Consider the following 19,287-nt stretch of genomic DNA (forward strand, 5'->3'; position numbering starts at 1 on the left):
TGTGTCTGGGTGTCCACACTCGCACACAAAAAGGTGAAGGCTGAGCTTCATCCTTTAGGGAGTTCATTTTCTTCAAGCCTGCTGAGTGCATATGTCTGCTAATGAACCACTACAGAGGTATCTGTCAAAGATCATGACTGTGACACAAGATAAGCCCTCAAAAGCATCAAAAAGCTGGCTTGGAGGAGACATATAGTTGGTCTCCTCCAAGCTATATACTATATACCAACTATATACATTCAATTTTATATATAAACTACATAAATTATGTATGTTACTATATTCTGTCCCTCAAGTAATCCAGAATTACTTAACAAAATCATGCAATTTCACTGACGATCTCCTCTCTCTGTCGGAGCGTCTAAACTCCACTTGAGGATTTTTGCTGTGCACTGCCTGATTTGCCCAGATAATCCATCACCAGGATTTGGCCCTGTCTTCCTTCATCAGCAGTCGTCTCCAGCACCGGAAGATGACTGAGAGCATCTGCCTTTCCATGGTATTTCCCAGCTTTGAGAGCAGAGGCATATCCATATGCTTTCAAGGTCAATGCCCATCTTTGAACTCCTGGGGAAACTGTCTGAGGCACCGGCTTCATTTCATAGAACAGGGAAATCAGGGCTTGGTGATCTCTGTGGATATAGTTATGGAACCGCTGCACTCTGTACTTGTAGAACATGACAGCGAAACTTTCTTTATCCAGCTGACAGTACTTTCTTGCTGCTGATGTCAGTGTTCTGGACATAAACTCTGTTGGCTGCTCAGAACCATCTTCCATCGATGGGACAACACAGCACCAACACCATATGATGATGTGCCACATGATAAGATTAACTCTCTGCTGAGTAGTGGACCAGCACATCAACAGACTAGCACAAAAGCCTTTACAGTCCAACCACCCCCACCCCTTAATTTTGTTTTGCAGCAACTTGTGCAATGGAGCTAAATGCATTGCTAGAATTGGCAAGAACATTATTACAATGCTTCAACAATCCCAGTTTGGCCTTCAGCTCAATTACATTAGTTGAAGCAGGAGCAATGATAATGGTGTTTAACTTCTCTTGAACTAGGTGCAGTCGTTTTGTGTCCATGCAGTATTCCAAGGAATGTACATTGTTCATTAAAGTACACTTCCTTCTCTTTAAATATGTTTGCCTTACTCAACACTTATCCCAGATTCAGCAGATGTTCATTTTGTGTGGCTGCCATATCCAGGATATTATCCAAGCATACAGCAACTCTGGGGATGCTCTGTAGCAACCCCTCCATGGTTCTCTGACAAAACTCTGAAGGGTATTTCCTTATATGTGAACAGGCCCTTGTGTGTTGACAGTTAAAAACTTATGAAACTAATCCCCTAATACCATCTGTTGATCTGCCTGACTCACAATCGACAGTAAACTGCTGCCATCCAAACTAAACTGCAACTAAGTTTTTTTACACGGAGAGTGGTGGGTGCCTGGAATGCGCTGCCTGGGGTGGTGATGGAGGCAAATATCATAGGGGCGTTCAAGAGCTCTTAGATAGGCACAATGAAAGTGAGGGAAATGGCAGGGTATGGACATTGTGTGGGCAGAAGGGATTAGTTTAGTTTAGTATTTGCAGGGTAGTGTAGCGGTTAGCGTAACGCTATTGCAGGGCCAGCGACCCGGGTTCAATTCTGGCCACTGTCTGTAATGAGTTTGTACGTTCTCCCCACGTCTGCGTGGGTTTCCTCCCACATTCCAAAGACGTATGGGTTAGGAAGTTGTGGGCATGCTATGTTGGCGTCGGAAGCGTGGTGACACTTGCGGGCTGCCCCCAGAACACTCTACGCAAAAAGATGTATTTCACTGTGTGTTTCTATGCACAGGTGACTAATAAAGATATCTTATTTTGTTACTAATGTAATTGGTTTGGCACAACATTGTGGGCTGAAGGGCCTGTTCCTGTGCTGTACTGTTCTAAGTTGTCTGCTCTAGGAAAGGGATACTGCTTCAGGGGATGAGACTTGATTAACAGTCAGCTTGTAATCTCCACAAATCATGCTTTAACACTGGCATAATTGGTCCTGCCTATTCAGAGGATCTAACAGGTTCAATTATTCTCCCATGAAGAAGCCTGACAATTTCTGCCTCTGATGTTGGTTTCATTGCATAAGGCATTGGCTTGAAGAATCCTGGTGGAACATCAGGATCAACATGAATTTTGGCTTGGTTGCCGTTCAATGTGCCCAGCTCTTCTTTGAAAGCCACTTTATGTGCCCTCAGCACCTCCTGTAATGTTTCAGCCTTACCTATCAGGAGATTCTCTTGGAATGTTTCCCAAATCCAGGTGAATGTCCTTTCACCAGTTCCTTCCCAATAGGTTTGGTTTGCAGCAACTGCTAGTAGAAATATTTTCACCCATCTTTGGGATTTCAGTCATGCCAGCGATTCCAATGACTCAGTGCTTTCACCTGTATAGTTTTCAGGTTTAGCTGTGCCTTTTAAAGGTCAGGTATATCTACTTCTGGCCACAGTTGCATATTCCATATAACGCTGCACCTGGTGTCACACCTCTGCTATTCATGACATCAATCAATGGTTCTACTCTTGTTAACTCTGGAGTCATACTGCACAGAAACAGGCCCTTCAGCCCACTGAGTCTGTACTGACCATCAAGCACCCATTTTCACTAATCCCATTTTATGTTCCCCAAAGTTCCAAACAATTCTCCCCCCCCAAATTCCACTACTCACCTGCACACGAGGGGTAATTTGCAGTAACCTGGATGCTTTGGGGATGTGGGGGTAAAAAAAGCAGAGTACCCTGGAAAAACCCACAGTCATAGGGAGAACATGCAAACTCCACACAGACAGCACTGGAGGTCAGGATTGAACCCGGGTCACTGGAGCTGTGAGGAAGCTACTGCCTTTTCATTAAACATTGTGGACATTTCTTCTGTATCACCACCTTCACCTGCTTCCTTTGAGGTGAGAATGATGGAAATATTGGATATGTTGAGCACTGCCCTTTAACTTCTTTCTTCCATTTTGTTGCCTCATATTTGCTTTATGTTTTTCCCTACAAGCTCTGGCAATGTGGCCTTTTAAACCCCATGTGCAGCCTTTTTCTTACTTGATCCAACATTCAGACATCATATATTTCTCTCCACAGTGGTATCAATCTTTGTTTACTTTTATAAAATGATGTTGGGTTTGCTTTGAAACAATGCAATTTGTAGTTTGTCCGTTGTGCACACTATTAAATGAAACACCCAGTCTCATCCACAAATCCCGCCTGTCTTTTACTTGGTCTTATACTGCTTTTTCAAAGATCAAATTCACCTTGAGTAACAACTGCTTTTGAATCACTGTTTCCACAAGGTAACCTGTGACCATTGGTTAAAGTGTGTTGCCATAATTACAGTCTTGATATAAGTTCCTCAGTTCAGCTACATACTCAGCAATTGTTTTGTTAGGTATTCTTAGCCATAACTCAAAGTTAAACCTTTGCACAATCTCCCTTGGCTTTGGGTTAAAGTGATTCTTTGACAGATCCACCCATTCCTTATTTTTTATTACTGGGTTTCTGCAGGCTCATCAGCTTTCTCATTAAACTATGTGCAGGGCTCCCATCACACTAATTAGGATAGAACCCTGTCTATTTTCGACATTGATGTTATTTGCAGCAAAGAAATGCGACAGTATTTTGCAATATTCCTTCCATACGTGGGTTTGAGAATCAAATGCTGCATTGGAGTCTATTTTTGCGACCATTTTCTTTTCCTTACTTTTTTTAAAGCATACTGTTATTTGACTTGCTTTCTCTTTCTGTGCTTTTTTTTAAAGTGAGTCTATCTTTGGTCCTACCTAATCTTGAGAAGAATTTTCCCCATTGCCAATATGTTATAACTTAAAATACAAACAATAATGGAGACTAAATTTTGTTCATTAGGAAATACATTTCTTTTCTTCAAGTCTGCTAAGTGCACATGTCTGCCAACACATCCTTACAGAGATCAAACAAAATGGCATCTGCCAAAGATAAAAACAAGCACAATATAAGCCTCTGAAAGCACCTTCACCCCTGCTGCATTTGAGAACAACTAACAACTACGACCATTCTATTTGTCCATCCGTTGTGTATCTGTTTTTGTATGATTTAGGCTGTGATTACATGTGCATTTGTGGTTCTATGTCCAGGAGTCAATGCACGTGCAAGCCCTTCTGTGCACATGTAGCTGTACTTGTATGTGGTGATTGTAACTGTAACGCTTTATAGCGCCAGTGCCCCGGGTTCAATTCCGGCCACTGTCTGTAAGGAGTTTGTACGTTTTCCCTGTGTCTGCCGGGGTTTCCTCTGGGTGCTCTGGTTTCCTCCCACATTCCAAAAGACATACAGGTTAGGAAGTTGTGAGCATGCCATGTTGGCGCTGGAAGCGTGGCGACACTTGCGGGCTGCACTCAGAACACTACGCAAAAGGTGTATTTCACTGTGTGTTTCGATGTACATGTGACTAATAAAGATATCTTGTCTTATCTTATCTTGGACGTGTTTGTGTGCATGTGCAGCTGTATGTGTGTGATTTGGTCCACCTGTGTGTCTTTGTATGCACGAGCAAGTGTTTATGCACATGGTGCATATGCATCTGTGTTTGTGTGCAAATGTTTTTGTGTATAAGCATGTATGCAGTGCAAATGATTGCACGTGTGTGTGTGTGCATGTATGTGCACACAAGTATATGAGTGATGTATGCAGGCATTTGCATGGGATAGCCTGAATATGTGACTTTTTCAGCAAAATGCAAATTGTTGGAGGAACTCAGCGGATCAGGCAGCATCCATGGACAGCTGATATCTGGAAGGGTCTCCACCCAAAACGTCAACTGCCCATTTCCCTCCATGATGCTGCCTGACCTGCTGAGTTCCTCTGGCAATTTGTTTCTTGCTCCAGATTCCAGCATCTGCAGTCTCTTGTGTCTCTATGTGACTTTTTACATGTGTGCGCAAATGTTTGTGTATGCTGTGTACACACGTATGGGTGTATGTGCACCTGTTTGTACATGTGCATGCATATGCACATTTTATTGTGTGGATTTGTATGTGTGCATGAGTGTGTGTGTGCGTATTTCCTGGCTGTGCCTTTCTGCAGTGTGTAATGCAGTTCAAGTTTGGGATAAAGGTGATGGATTGGGAGTGCATGGCAGGCTGGTGTGGGGAGTTGTCAGGTGAGACTGTCCCTCTCACTGTTATGTCTCCCTGTAATTTAAGATCAGATCACTTGCCCAATCTTGCTTTCTGTTTGGTACTTATCATAGTGTGGACCATGAGAGAGCAGGTAAGGGCATTAGGAATTTGTGTCACTAGTTCTAAGAACTCGATTTCATGGGTCAGTAAAACCAATCAGGGGTTTCTAACGTATTATCCACAGAGCTGTGCTCTGTTTAAATTGGAACAAGGCAGACGAGGATGGTCAGTGTCTAGATAAAACTTATTTCCTTCATAAAGACCATCAAGGCACTGTGATCTAATTCAATTAGTGTCAGGCTGTGGACAGTGTCAAATCTGAAATGTAAGTTGTGATTGAATCTGTTTAAGTCAGCAGTGACCAGGTGCAGTCTCACTCTTGGCATCATCTTTGTGTCAGAGTCACTCCCAGCACAATTCCCTGTGGTCAACTAGTGAAAGTCCACAGAATTCATAGCCCAGAGACAATGGCCCCACTGATCTTTGCTCCACATGAGCCTCCTCTCATCCTCCTTCAGTGAGCTCCATCACAATATTCAAACAATTCTTTCTCCTGTGTGTGCACATCTAACTTCCTTTTGAAATCCATCCATGCAATTCGCATTCAGCATCAGTACAGTTGTGAGTTCCACAACCTAACCACTCCCTGGGCAACATTTTCAGTAAATTAGAATTTTTTTGTGTCTGCCTTGTATTTATCTCCCTTAACGCTGGAACTGCCCATAAACAGCTACACATTCTCATCCGAAGTGACCCTTAAGTGCTGCTTTTCACATTTACCAAATTTAGTGCTGATGGAGGTAGCACTTTGTATCAGCATAACTCATGCACAGAAGGAGATTCACAAGCAACTGCAGAGTAAGTGTCTGTCTCCACTGCTATAATCCCACATTCAGAGCCAGTGTGGATCTCAGTAAAGCTGGCATTGAGTGGTAACTGGTGGGCAGACCTGTGCCAAGCATTGCGCAAACATCCTACAGGACCCCGGAAGCTCGCAGAGAGAAAGATGTTCAAGCCATCAACGTACTAGATCTACCTAAGGGAATTTTGGTGATGGGGGGTGGGGTCAGTGTGGGGAATCACACTGTGTGACTAACTCATCCATCCAAGGTCTTGATTGTGCCCACAGTGTGGGGACAACACACTCTGATAGAGAATCCCGAGAGAAAATATGTGGGATCTTTAATGTGATAGGAGGAGTATTTCTTACCATCTTTTTTGGCTGTCATTTCCATCTGGAACAATCAGCTATCTCCATCACTTTCCAATGATTTAATGGTTCAGCAAGTAAAACATTTAATATATTCCTTGCAGTAAGGGAAGAAAATGCTGGGAATGGGAGATCTGGAGGACGGCGTTCTGCTTTTAAGAATGAATCCATTGGATATGTATTAAGCTCCAGCATGGTCTTTCTTGGCTAAAAATCCAGTGTTGTCTAATATTATCAATAGGGGCTTATGAGATGATATATTTCAATAAATATATGATGTTTACAGTAATGGGATGTATAGTGTGAGTTAAACTCTCAAAAGATCATTTCACATTATCTGAATAATACCTATTAATGCTAAATTCCTCCTTTCTTTCCAGTATGACAACCTCTCTCAAGCCACTTAACTTTCAAAATGGAATTGGTAATACAATAAGAAGCTGGATTAGTTAAGGAGTGACATGCCTGCTCCAATTGCTTAGGAGTCTCTTCCAGCACAATTCTGGTACTCTTTAGCAGCACCAAATCCTCCGCCTGCCCTTTATACCATCCGAAGGTGCTGTACCAGCTCCTGTATGTTTCTCTGAATTGATCACAGCAGCAAGAGCAGTCTGTATAAAGTCAGTGTTGGCACCTCTGTGCCTGTGTGACAGAGGATCTCAGATATAAACTTTGAACCCAATCTGACCACGACCATTCCAAACCCAACAAGAGTCCAAGGGCTTATAAGTTTTAAAAACTGGACACACACATCAAATATGAGGTTATAGGTCAGTCAGGTTGTCAGGCTTTATAAGATATCTTTATTAGTCGCATGTACATCGAAACACACAGTGAAATGCATTTTTGTGTAGAGTGTTCTGGGGACAGCCCGCAAGTGTCACCACGCTTCCGGCGCCAACATAGCATGCCCAAAACTCCTAACCCGTATGTCTTTGGAATGTGGGAGGAAACTGGAGCACCCGGAAGAAACCCATGCGGACACGGGGAGAACGTACAAACCCCTTGCAGACAGTGGCTGGAATTGAACTTGGGTCGCTGGTGTTACAATAGCTTTATGCTAACTGCTACACTACCACGTGTATGAGGTTGTAGATTCAAGCTCTAACCCAGGACTCCTGTTTGTAATCCAGACTGACACTCCAGTGTGCTGCTGAGGGATTGTCATCCTTTGAGTGTGACATTAAAGCAATGCTCCTCCTAGTTGTTCTTCTGTTGTTCAGGGTCAAACGATCTCCCAGTGTCTTGACATACACCACCAACTAACTAATCATCCATCTGTCACGCTGCTGTTGTGTGGCCTGGCTGTGTGCAAGTTGCCACCCACTTCGGCAGCAAAACGACAGGCACTGCACTTCAAAGTATTTCATTATCTGTGAAATGCCTTGGGATGTTCCTGAGATATGTTCAGGTTTAGTAGAAATCTTCCTTTTCATTCATCCTGTTGGACACCCACAAAAAGGTTTACAAATACAGAAGCACACACCTAATTAAAGGTCATCAATTGCACTTAAAAAGGTATCAGTTAAATTGGTATTGAGATGCAAACATTCGTCCCACTCACTGTTGTAGAGACAAAGCAGTAAGCAAATTGAAAAATCAGCCGCACAAGATGTGGTTGTTATAGCAACTGCAGAAGTTATGGAACATGATAAAAGCCTTCTTTCTATCACAGAAATACTTTCCACAATTCTGCTACTCTACCCCATCACAGACTCTTCCCGCAAATTTATTCCCCCTCCGCAGGCATGGTAGTGTAGCGGTTAGCGTAACGCTTTACAGTGCCAGCGACCCGGGTTCAAATCCGGCCGCTGTCTGTAAGGAGTTTGTACGTTCTCCTTGTGTCTGCGTGGGTTTCCTCTGTGTGCTCCAGTTTCCTCCCACGTTCCAAAGACGTACAGGTTAGGAAGTTGTGGGCATGCTCTGGAAGCATGGCGACACTTGCGGGCTGCCCCCAGAACACTCTATGCAAAAGATGTATTTCACTGTGCGTTTCGATGTACATGTAACTAATAAAGGAATCTTATCAGGTCCTCCCAGCGTTCCATTTCTGAGAACTGTTCGTAACCCAAACAGTCTGTGTCAGAAATGCAGCTGCAAACACGGTTCCCACACAGCAGAAGTTGCCTGCAGCCCCGCAGTAGCTGGCAAATCCATCCCACCGGTCTCCCAAATGCTGGATCATATGTATGGACTGTGCGTAAGCTGCGCATTCATGAGCTTGGGAGGACATATACAGGCGGACTTATCATGGATTTTTGCGATCTGTTTTAATTTTCTTCTACAGCTCCTGTGCTCTACCCTATTAGGGGCCCCAGTCACCATTTAATTTTCATGTCGCAGTTTACATTTCTCTTGATTTTTATTTCCATTGAAGAGATGGTAGGATATTAAACCAATGGGAGGAAAGAGCAGTCCAGTCTTCCCTTTCCTTAGTGAGGGGAAAGACAAATGACAAGAATGAAGTTTGCAATCATCGTTGGCAGATAATCCATCTCGGCCTCCTCCCGAGGATCCTATCCTCATAGGTCCAATTTAATCCACTCTACTTGATAGCAACAGCTCAGCCTACTAGGTACTGTAAACTGCAAAAACTAACGGCCTGACAACACCATAGCATGTGCTCCAGAGCTAGCCTCACCTAAAGCCAAGCTGATCCTGTTTGGCTACAACTGCGGGAAACTGGCAAATTGCCCTGATATGTTTCATAGAACAGAACGGCACAGGAACAGGCCCTTCAGCCCACAATGTTGTGCCAAACCAATTACATTTGTAATAAAATGGCAAACTAAACTAATCCCTTCTGCCTATACAATATCCGTATCCTACCATTTCCCTCACATTCATGTGCCTATCTAAGAGCTTCTTGAACGCCCCGATCGTATCTGCCTCCACCACCACCCCAGGCAGCGCATTCCAGGCACCCACCAGTCTCTGTGTAAAAAAACTTGCCCCACATATGTCCTTTGAACTTACCCCCTATTACCTTAAAAGCATGCCCTCTGGTATTAGACATTTCAACCCTGGGGAAAAAGTACTGGCTGTCCACTCTATCTATGCCTCTCCTAATCTTATAAACCTCTATCAGGTCTCCACTCAGCCTCTGCTGCTCCAGAGAGAACAACCCAAGTTGTCATCTATAGTAGAGCAGGAAAAGTCCAGTGTAGCAAATTACCACACCATCAACTTCTCTCAAACATCAGTAAAACCAAACAACATTAACTTCAGATTTCCAATGACACAGGAGACTGTTCCATTCCCTTCATATTCACGTGTCTATCTAAAAGCCTTAAACTCCACCAAACTGCCTGCTTCCATCACTACCTCTGGTAACCCACTCCAGGCACCTACCCCTCTCTGCATAAAAAAGCCTGCTTCTCATGTCGCCTTTAAACTTCCGCCCCCTAACCTTAAAATCATGTCTTTTGGCGTTTGACATTTTTCCTTTGGGGAAAAGATTCTGTCTCCCCTATCTATGCCCAAATCGGCTCTGGTCTTGAGCCTCAATCTTTACATCACATAATTCTAATAAGGCTGCGTGCATCGGAATCAACCAGTTAAATGTTCCTGTGTTGATGGCAGAGTCTGCCCTCTGAGAGTAAGTACGGGTGAAGCCAGGCGATGCAGTTCTATTTATAGAGGAGTCGTGTTGTGCAGAGTGCTGTCGCCTCAGTGATTATCAGAGCTTGAGTGCTCAGGGGCAAGGTTCACTGAGTCCCTGCCGCTCTATTACTCACACTTGGGCACTGATGTCCTTCACATTTATCCTTCAGGAAGTACAAGAGTGACCCACAAACTGCTGCCTACGATTACTTCCAACAGGCACTGCATGAAACTACGAGACCACCTCACAACTGCAGGTCCAATTAATTGTTTCAGTTTTAAGACAAAACTTGCAGATTCTGTGTCCTGCCAGCCTCCTATTCAGACAACACATGTTGGGATTAAACTCGGATTTAATCCTCAAGCTATTCAATTTAGATGTTCCCTACTTTTTGAAAAAAGGGGAGGTATGTTTGCTTCCGATTGCTATTTCGAACCAACAATAACAGGAGCTGTGCCACTGATATTTTGGCAGTGACAGAATTAAAAATAGCAACCACAGATATCACAGCTCTGATTCAGACCCTTAACCTTTCGCACCCAGGTAACAAAACAGTCCAACAATTTTAAGCTTTGACAGTTTGCTAATTTATTTCTTGTCTTTTTTTAAGCAGGGAGTTGTTATAATCTGGAATGCACTGCTTGAAACAACAGCTTCCATTTAGATTGCACCTTTAACAAGTAAAACATCCCAAGGCACTTCTCAGGAACGTCATCAAACAAAAATTGACGCAGGCCACATTTGGTTACTGCCAGTGGAAACAGTTTCTCCTGACTTGCTCTTTCCAAACTCAATAAATGTGAGAGCCTCTGGTAAATCTCCTGTTAATTTTCCCTGCTCCAAAGAGCAAAATCTCAGATTCCTTAGTCTGCCCACATAACAAATCAGCTCTTTGTTTTCCAACATGAAGTTTCTCAAAGCCTGGTCACCAAGACAGGCTTTTAACAATTGCCAAGAAACTTACAGAAATAGACAAAAGATCAATCAAAGAGGCTAAGAAGGAACATTTACTGAGGGAATGGCTGGTGGAAGTAGATTCAGCTATGACAAGTGAATTGGCTAAACATTTGGAAATGGAGAATTTGAAAAGCAGGGGATGGGACTAATTGCTCACATGATATAAAGAGCTGGGACATGCAGATTGGGCTGAATGGTCTCTTTTGTCCAGATCGACCTGAAACGTTGACTATGCATTTCCCCCCATAGATGCTGCTTGACCTGCTGAGTTCCTCTGGCTTTTTGTTTGTTGCTCCAGATTCCAGCATCTGCAGTTTCTTGTGTCTCCACTTGGCCATTTTTATTGCATGCTTCTAAGAGAATTTTTTTTTGCCAATTGTTAAAAAAACTGTCTTGGTGACCAAACTTTGAGGTTCTGAGAAACTTCAAGGTGGAAAACTAGGAACTGATATTATTTGGCAAGACTGAAGAATCTGGGATCTTTCTCTAGAACAGAGAAGAGGGGAGATTTAACAAGAGGTTCTCAAATTTGTAAAGTGTTTTGATAGAGTAAGTCAGGAGAAAATGGCTCAGATTTAAAGTCATTGGCAAAGGAAGTAGGCAGAGATGAAGTATTCCCTCTACTCAGTCCCATTAAATACTCTCGTTTAGGATTAGATACATGATAAAACTGCCTCTACACAGTTCTGGGGCAGTAGAGCATGGGTTAAAACAGAGCAAAGGTCCCTCTACTCTGTATTATCAAACACTCCCAGAGAAGTGGCATATGAAAAAAGAAGACAAAATGGATTGGATACAGAGTAAAAATTTCCTCTACACTGGCTCATGAAACACTCCTGAGGAGTGGGGGAGGTGTCCCTTTACATTACCCAGTAAATGCAGAATAAAACCCTTAAGAAAACATCTAGTTAAATCAAAGTGACATCTCCCATTCTGTCGCCTGGATGAGTGATCTCTGTGCTTTTTCCTCCCTGACATTTTGACCCTTGCTGGGTTTTGGGATCCACGGGCAATGGATGCCCACAGGATCTTTCACACATAGCTAATCATGAGTTCTGAGAAACTGCAGCAAAGGTTACTTATTTTCTCAGCTGATATCAAAATATTTTTGAAGGATTTGTTACAAGATGGAGAACAGGAATGGGAATCAGGATAATTTCCCCCTCTTGTAACTAGGAGCCAGGGATCAGATACTAACCCTCATGCTGGTGATGGGGATCAGTATTTGATGATAGGGTAGATAGTGATAGGTTAGTGGGCTTTGTGTGTGTGAGTGCGCATATGTTTATCTCTTTATCTCCATCATTTTCTCCGTCACACAATCTTTTTTTCTCTTTCTTTGAATCAGTATCTCTCTCCTCTCCCCATAGTCTCTACATATTTTTTCCTTCTAAATTTCTCTCTCCCACTATTTCTTCCCTTTCTATGTCTCTCTATCTCCCTCCTGCTGCCTCTCTTTCTCCCTCTGATTCTCTATCTGATTTTCTCTCCTAAGATCTCCCTGCCTCTCTCACTTTCTCTTTGTGAATATTTATATAACAGCTCAGACCTGAGCCACTCTGCTCCCTGTAGGTTGGTCTTTTTCACATCTAGTTCTTTTTTCTGTACTTGTGGGAATGAATTAGAACTATAAATACTGAGACCTTGCATCAGAATTGAGTGGAATAAAATTACAGAGGCTGCACCCTAACTATAATATGATCAAAGATGCAAACACACGCATAATTGAACAAAATCTTTTTATAAATGAAGTTGTTTTCTTGCGACTGCCATTGTGCTGTCTTATTCATCTCAATTTACAAACAATCTGTCCTTACAACTCTCTGCAGGCTGGGTTTGCTGCCTCCAAACAGCTGCTGAGGAGACGATTTGTTCTCTCCTGTTTACTTAACATATCATTTAGGCCTAAATTTTCACTGATCCTTTCAAATCAGGTTCATAGATCTAATGGAGAGATGTCCCCAGGGGTCTAATGCAGACAACTATTTAAATTTTATTCATATTCTATTGTGCTACCACCAGCTTGTTCACATAATTACACAGGCTAACATGCACAGGCACACACACACAAAAGCACACAGATGCACACTTACTCACACACATGTACCTGCATACACACACACCTGCACACCGACACCTGCATACACACACTGACACCTGCGCACCGACACCTGCATACACACACTGACACCTGCATACCGACACCTGCATACACACACAGACACCTACATATACACACCGACACCTGCACACACACACAGACACCTGCCTACAGACACCTGTATACACATGGACACCTGTATACACACAGACACCTGCCCACAGACACCTGTATGCACACACAGACACCTGCCCACAGACACCTGCATACACACATAGACACCTGCCCATCTGCATGACACCTGCATACAAACACCAGTCCAGTTGCACACACACTCCATCACAGACGGGCATCAGCCCACAGCATCTGCGTGCAAAAACACAAAGCCTGACACATTGACAGCGACACATAAGCACACAGACACATGGACACCTGAAAACAAACACCGACAGAAAAAGAGAGATAAAAAACTTACAAGGGGTTCATTTGGGCCATCACGTCTGTGCTGGCTGAAGTGGAGCTATGCCATCTAATTCCACCTTCCAGCACTTAGTCCGTGACTCTTCAAGTACACATCTAAGCACTGTCTAAGTGTGGTGAGGGTTTCTGCCTCTAGCACCCTTTGAGGGAGAGGGTTCCAATCCTCTGCCACCCTCTGGGTGAAAGACTTTTCCTCATCTCTCCTCTAATATTTCGAACTGTTAATTTCAATCGATGTCTCCTGGTTTTGACCCTTCTGTTAAAAGGAAACAGGGTCTTCCTATTTACTCCATCAAGACCCCAAATAATATTATACACCTCAATTAAGCCTCCCCTCAGGCTCCTTCATTCAAAAGAAAATAAGATGGCTTTTCCAATCTATCCTCCGGCAACATCCTCATAAATCTCTTCAGCATTTTCTCCAGTGCAATCACATTCTTTCCCATACTGTGGTGACCAGAACTGTGTTCTAACTTGTGCTGCAGGCGGTTCCAGCATTACCTCCCTGCTCTTATATTCTATGTGAAAAACCCGATGATGCTGGAGGAACTCAGCAGGCTGGGCGGCACCCATGGAGAAAAACATGCAGTCAACGTTTTGGGTCCACTGGGGGGTGTTTTTCATCTGAGTTCCTCCAGCATCATCGTGTTTTCCGTCCCCAGTTCCCGGTGGATCTGCTCTCCCCTCCTCCCCTGCACCTGCCTATCACCATGCCTTACCTGCATCTACCTATCCCCACCCTGTGCCCACCCTGTCTCCCCTCTTTTGTCCACCTACCACTGCTCTGCTTTTCCCTCCTATATATTGGGCTTCCCCTTTTCCTCTCTTCACTCCTGAAGAAGGGTCCTGACCCGAAATGTTGACCACCTGCTTTTCTCCACGGATGCTGCCTGGCCTGCTGAGTTCCTCCAGCATCATCATGTTTTTTATCTAGATTCCAGCATCTGCAGTCCTTTATTTCTCTTATATTCTATGTGATAATTAACAAAGAAAAGCATCCTCATTGACCGTTCTCTTTAACCACCTTATTGGTCTGTCCTGTTAATTTTAAGGATCTGTGAACCAACACTCCAAAGCCTTGAACCTCCCCAAATGTATCAACTCAAACCTGTGTGGATTAAATTCCATGTGCCACTTTTCTGTCCCACTGACTAGACCATCTATACCTCCCTTCGGTTTCAAACTTCCTCACTGTCAACCACATGGCTAATTTTTGTATAAGCTTTAGACTTTTTTATCATGCCACTTATATTCAGGTCCTGCTCATTAATCTATATTACATAAACCAGAGGACCAAGTACTGAGTGCTGTGGAACCCCAGTCCCACTCCCACTCCACCTCTAATCCCAACCCCAACCTTACCCCCCACCCCCATCCTCACTCAAGTCTGGCCTTCCAGACATGAAAATACCTATCAATCATTACCTTCTGCTTCCTGCCACTGAGCCAATTATAGATTCCATTTGTCTTATGAGGAGAGGTTGAGTGAGCTCGGGCTTTTCTCTTTGGAGAGAAGGAGGATGAGAGGTGACTTGACAGAGGTGTACAAGATGATAAGAGGCATAGATCGAGTGGACAGTCAGAGACTTTTTCCCAGGGCGACAATGGCTAACACGAGGGGACATAATTTTAAGGTGATTGGAGAAGATATAAGGGGGATGTCAGAGGTAAGTTCTTTACACAGAGAGTGGTGGGTGCGTGGAACGCACTGCCGGCAGAGGTTGTGGGGGCAGATACATTAGGGACATTTAAGATACTCTTAGATAGACACATGAATGAGAGAGAAATGGGGAGCTATGTGGTAGGGAAGGGTTAGATAGATCTAAGAGCAGGATAAAATGTTGGCACAACATTGTGGGCTGAAGGGCCTGTGCAGTGCTGCAATGTTCTATGCTATGTTCTTGCTTGGATCCCTTGAGCTTTTACTTCGGTGTCCACCCTGCCATGCTGAATCTTGTAAAGGCTTTGCTGAAATCCATGCCAATGACATCAGTGCATTTCCTTCGTTGACCCTTATGTTACCCCCTCAAAAATTTCAATCAAGTTGGATAGATGCAATCTTTCTTCAATAAACCCATGCTGACTATTCCTCATTAACCTTTGCCTACCTGATAGAAGTTTATATGATTATGAGAGGGATAGATAGGGTAGACAGTAAGAATCTTTCTCCCAGGGTAGAAATGTCAAGTACTAGAGGAAGTGTATTTAAGGTGAGAGGGGGAAAGTTGAAAGGAGATGTGTGAGGCAAGTTTTTTGCACAGACAGTCTGGAACAGTCTGATGGGGGGGAGTGGTGGAAGCAGATATGATAGTGGAGTTTAAGAGGTTGTTAGACAGATGAACACGCAGGCAATGGTCGGATCTGCATCATGACAGGCAGAAGAAATATAGTTTAATTCGTGTTTGGCAGAGATGTTGTGGACCAAAGGCCTGTTCCTGTGCTGTACTGTTCCATGTTCTATGGAAATGAGGGTTTATACTGTCCTTTGGAATGGTTTCCAATAATACGTGCACCACCTGCGTGAAACTAACCGGCCTGTAATTACTTGGTGTATCCCTACCTCCACTAATAAACAATAGTACAGAGTCCTCCCATCCTCTGGCACTACTCCTGCAGCTAGAGGTGATTGAAAATTCATAATCAGAGCCTCCAGAACTTCCTCCCTTGCTTCTTTTTAATAGCTTGCGATATATTTCATCCGTGCTGGTGATGAGTCTGTTTTCAAATATGATGAAACCCTTAGTACTTCCTTTTTTCCTTGGTTACTTCATCCAATGTTTGCACTCATTCACACAAACTACAAAAGACATATCGTCCCCTTTTTCTGTGAAGATGGCTGCAAAAGATTCACATCCTCTGCCTCCACACATTGGTCCCTAGTTTGCCCTGCTCTTTCCTTAGTCATCCTCTTGCTCCTAATGCAATTATAAAAACATCTGAATTTTCTTTGATTTTACTGGCCAGTTTTTTTCCATCCAGGAAAAAGTAGCCTGTTTGATTAGCACCCCATCAATCACCCTACGCATTCATTCCCTCAACCACCACAGTGCACAATGGCTGTTATGTTTACTATCTACAAAATGCACCACAATCACTCATCCAGGTTACTCCAAGAGCACCTCTTAAACTTGTAAGCTTTACCACCAAGAAGGGAGCAGGTGCATGGGAACATATGCAAGCTACACACCCTCCAACATATAACTATTCCTTCACTTTTGCTGGATCTGTATACTGGAGCTAACTACGCAACATCTCTCCCTGAGGAAAGATATACTGGCTTTGGAGGCGGTGTAGAGGAGGTGCACCAGGTTGATTCTGGAGATGAGGGGGTTAGCCTATGAGGAGAGACTGAGTTGCCTAGGTCTACACTTGCTGGAATTCAGAAGAGTGAGAGGGGATCTTATAGAAACATATAAAATTATGAAAGGGATAGATAAGATAGAGGCAGGAAGGTTGTTTCCACTGGCAGGTGAGACTAGAACTAGGGGACATAGCCTCAAGATTCGGGGGAATAGATTTAGGACGGAGATGAGGAGAAACTGCTTTTCCCGGAGAGTAGTGAATCTGTGGAATTCTCTGCCCAGAGAAGCAGTAGAGGCTACCTCATTAAATATATTCAAGACATAGATAGATTTTTGCATAGTAGGGCAACTAAGGATTATGGGAAAAAGGCAGGTAGGTGGACCTGAGATCAGCCATGATCTTATTGAATGGCGGAGCAGGCTTAATGGGCCAGATGGCTGACTCCTGCTCCTATTTCTCATGTTCTTATGTTCTTTGTGGATGGATCTTTACTAGAGAGACTGCAGCAATTCAAGAAGGAGGCTCACCACTATATTGTCATAAAAAATTATAAAGAACTAGGAAATTACCCCTGGTGTCCTGGACAAAATTTATTTCTCACTGAACCTTGTCCTGTTATTGCACATCGTTTTTAATGGGACCTTGCTGTGCACATGCTGGCTGTCACATTTCCTGCTTTTCAACAGCGACTGCACTTCAAATGGATGTTATTGGCTGTAAAGTTCTTATTTATAGCAAGATTTTCTTTCACCTTGGATAATTGCAAGACTCCGGGCGGCTCAGTGACACAGCAGTTGGTGCTGTTGCCTCACAGCTCCAGTGGCCCTTGGGTTCATTTCTTTCCCTGTGACCTTGTGGGTTTCCCGTGGGATACTCCGGTTTCCTTCCATATTCCCAAAAACGTGCAGGTTGATAGGTAAATTGGCCATGAGCCTGTAGGTGAGCGGTAGAATCTGGAGGAAATGATGAAACGTGGGGAGAGTAAAGTGGGAGCAGTGTGATGGGTGTTTGACGGTTGGAGCAGACCTAGTGGACCGCAAGGTTTCCCTTCTGTAGACTCAATGATTCTTCATTTCCACCTGAGATCTTGTGTTGCTCTCTGTTTCTTTGTGACCTCAAGGAGATGTCAGAGGTTATATGTCCATACAAGAACTCACTTACACAAGTTTATTCTGCCTTGGTTAAACTTTCACACTGGGGGTGACTTCAGGAAAGGGGGCGGTGTACATGCAACTGTCTACATCGATGGTGCTGAGGTCGAGAGGGTTGAGAGCTTCACGTTCCTGGGAGTGAACATCACCAAGAGCCTGTCCTGGTCAAATCGCGTAGATGCTACGGCCAAGGAAGCTCACCAGTGCCTCTACTTTCTCAGGAGGCTAAAGAAATTTGGTTTGTCCCCTTTGACTCTCACCAACTTTTACCGATGCACCATAGAAAGCATCCTATCTGGATGTATCACGGCTTGGTATGGCAACCGCTCTGCCCAGGACCGCAAGAAATTCAGAGAGCTGTGGACACCAGCCTCCCCTCCTTGGACTCTGTCTTTACCTCTTGTTGTCTTGGTGAAGCAGCCAGCATAATGAAAGACCCCACCCACCCAGGACATTCTCTCTTCTCTCCTCTTCCATTGGGTAGAAGATACAGGAGCCTGAGGGCATGTATCCCCAGACTTAAGGACAGCTTCTACCCCACTGTGATAAGACTATTGAATGGTTCCTTTATACAATGAGATGGACTATGACCTCACGATCTACCTTGTTGTGACCTTGCACCTTATTGCACTGCACTTTCTCTGTAGCTGTGACACTTTACTCTGTACTGTTACTGTTTTTACCTGTACTACATCAATGCACTTTGTACTAACTCAATGTAACTGCACTGTGTAATGAATTGACCTGTACGATCAGTTTGTAAGACAAGGTCTTCACTGTACCTCGGTACAAGTGTCAATAATAAACCAATACCAATACATAAGGAAAGTTGAGTAACTGCTCAGCTTGCGCACTTAGGTGGTGCAGTCCTGGGAATGTGTAAGGGATTCTGATTGTAAAATCATTTCACATTTATTAATGCATTTCACATTCAGCCTGAGGAAATTTAAACTCAATTCCTAACACGATCGTTCTCTCCCATTAAAACTGCCCATTCACCTCCAGCTCAGGAAGATTCAACATCCCAATTCCCCACTGGGTCTTCAACAATTTCTATGTCAATCTGTTTTGGTTCATTACACCCTCCTTGCTGTGTGGTGATTAACCGTTAGACAGGGTCTGAACGGCCTCTCCTGTGGCCACACTTGGCTCAAGTTAAGCTATCTAGGCACCTCTGAGTAGAATCCTTGTAAGTTCTCCTGTGCCTGCCTTGGAAAGCAATGATGTCTCATCTGCACCCATACTCCATCTGTAAGGACTCATGGGATCAAA

At 43.7% G+C, this 19,287-nt stretch overlaps 1 protein-coding gene across 4 annotated transcripts in view; it reads right to left on the reverse strand.

Annotated features, from left to right (window-relative positions):
* nectin1b (nectin cell adhesion molecule 1b) overlaps positions 1-19,287 on the reverse strand; it is a 379,915-nt gene that overhangs the window by 45,948 nt on the left and 314,680 nt on the right. The gene's annotated exons all lie outside the window — the stretch shown is intronic.

The sequence above is a fragment of the Pristis pectinata genome, chromosome 27 (genome assembly GCF_009764475.1).
Source record: "Pristis pectinata isolate sPriPec2 chromosome 27, sPriPec2.1.pri, whole genome shotgun sequence".
NCBI lineage: Eukaryota > Metazoa > Chordata > Chondrichthyes > Rhinopristiformes > Pristidae > Pristis > Pristis pectinata.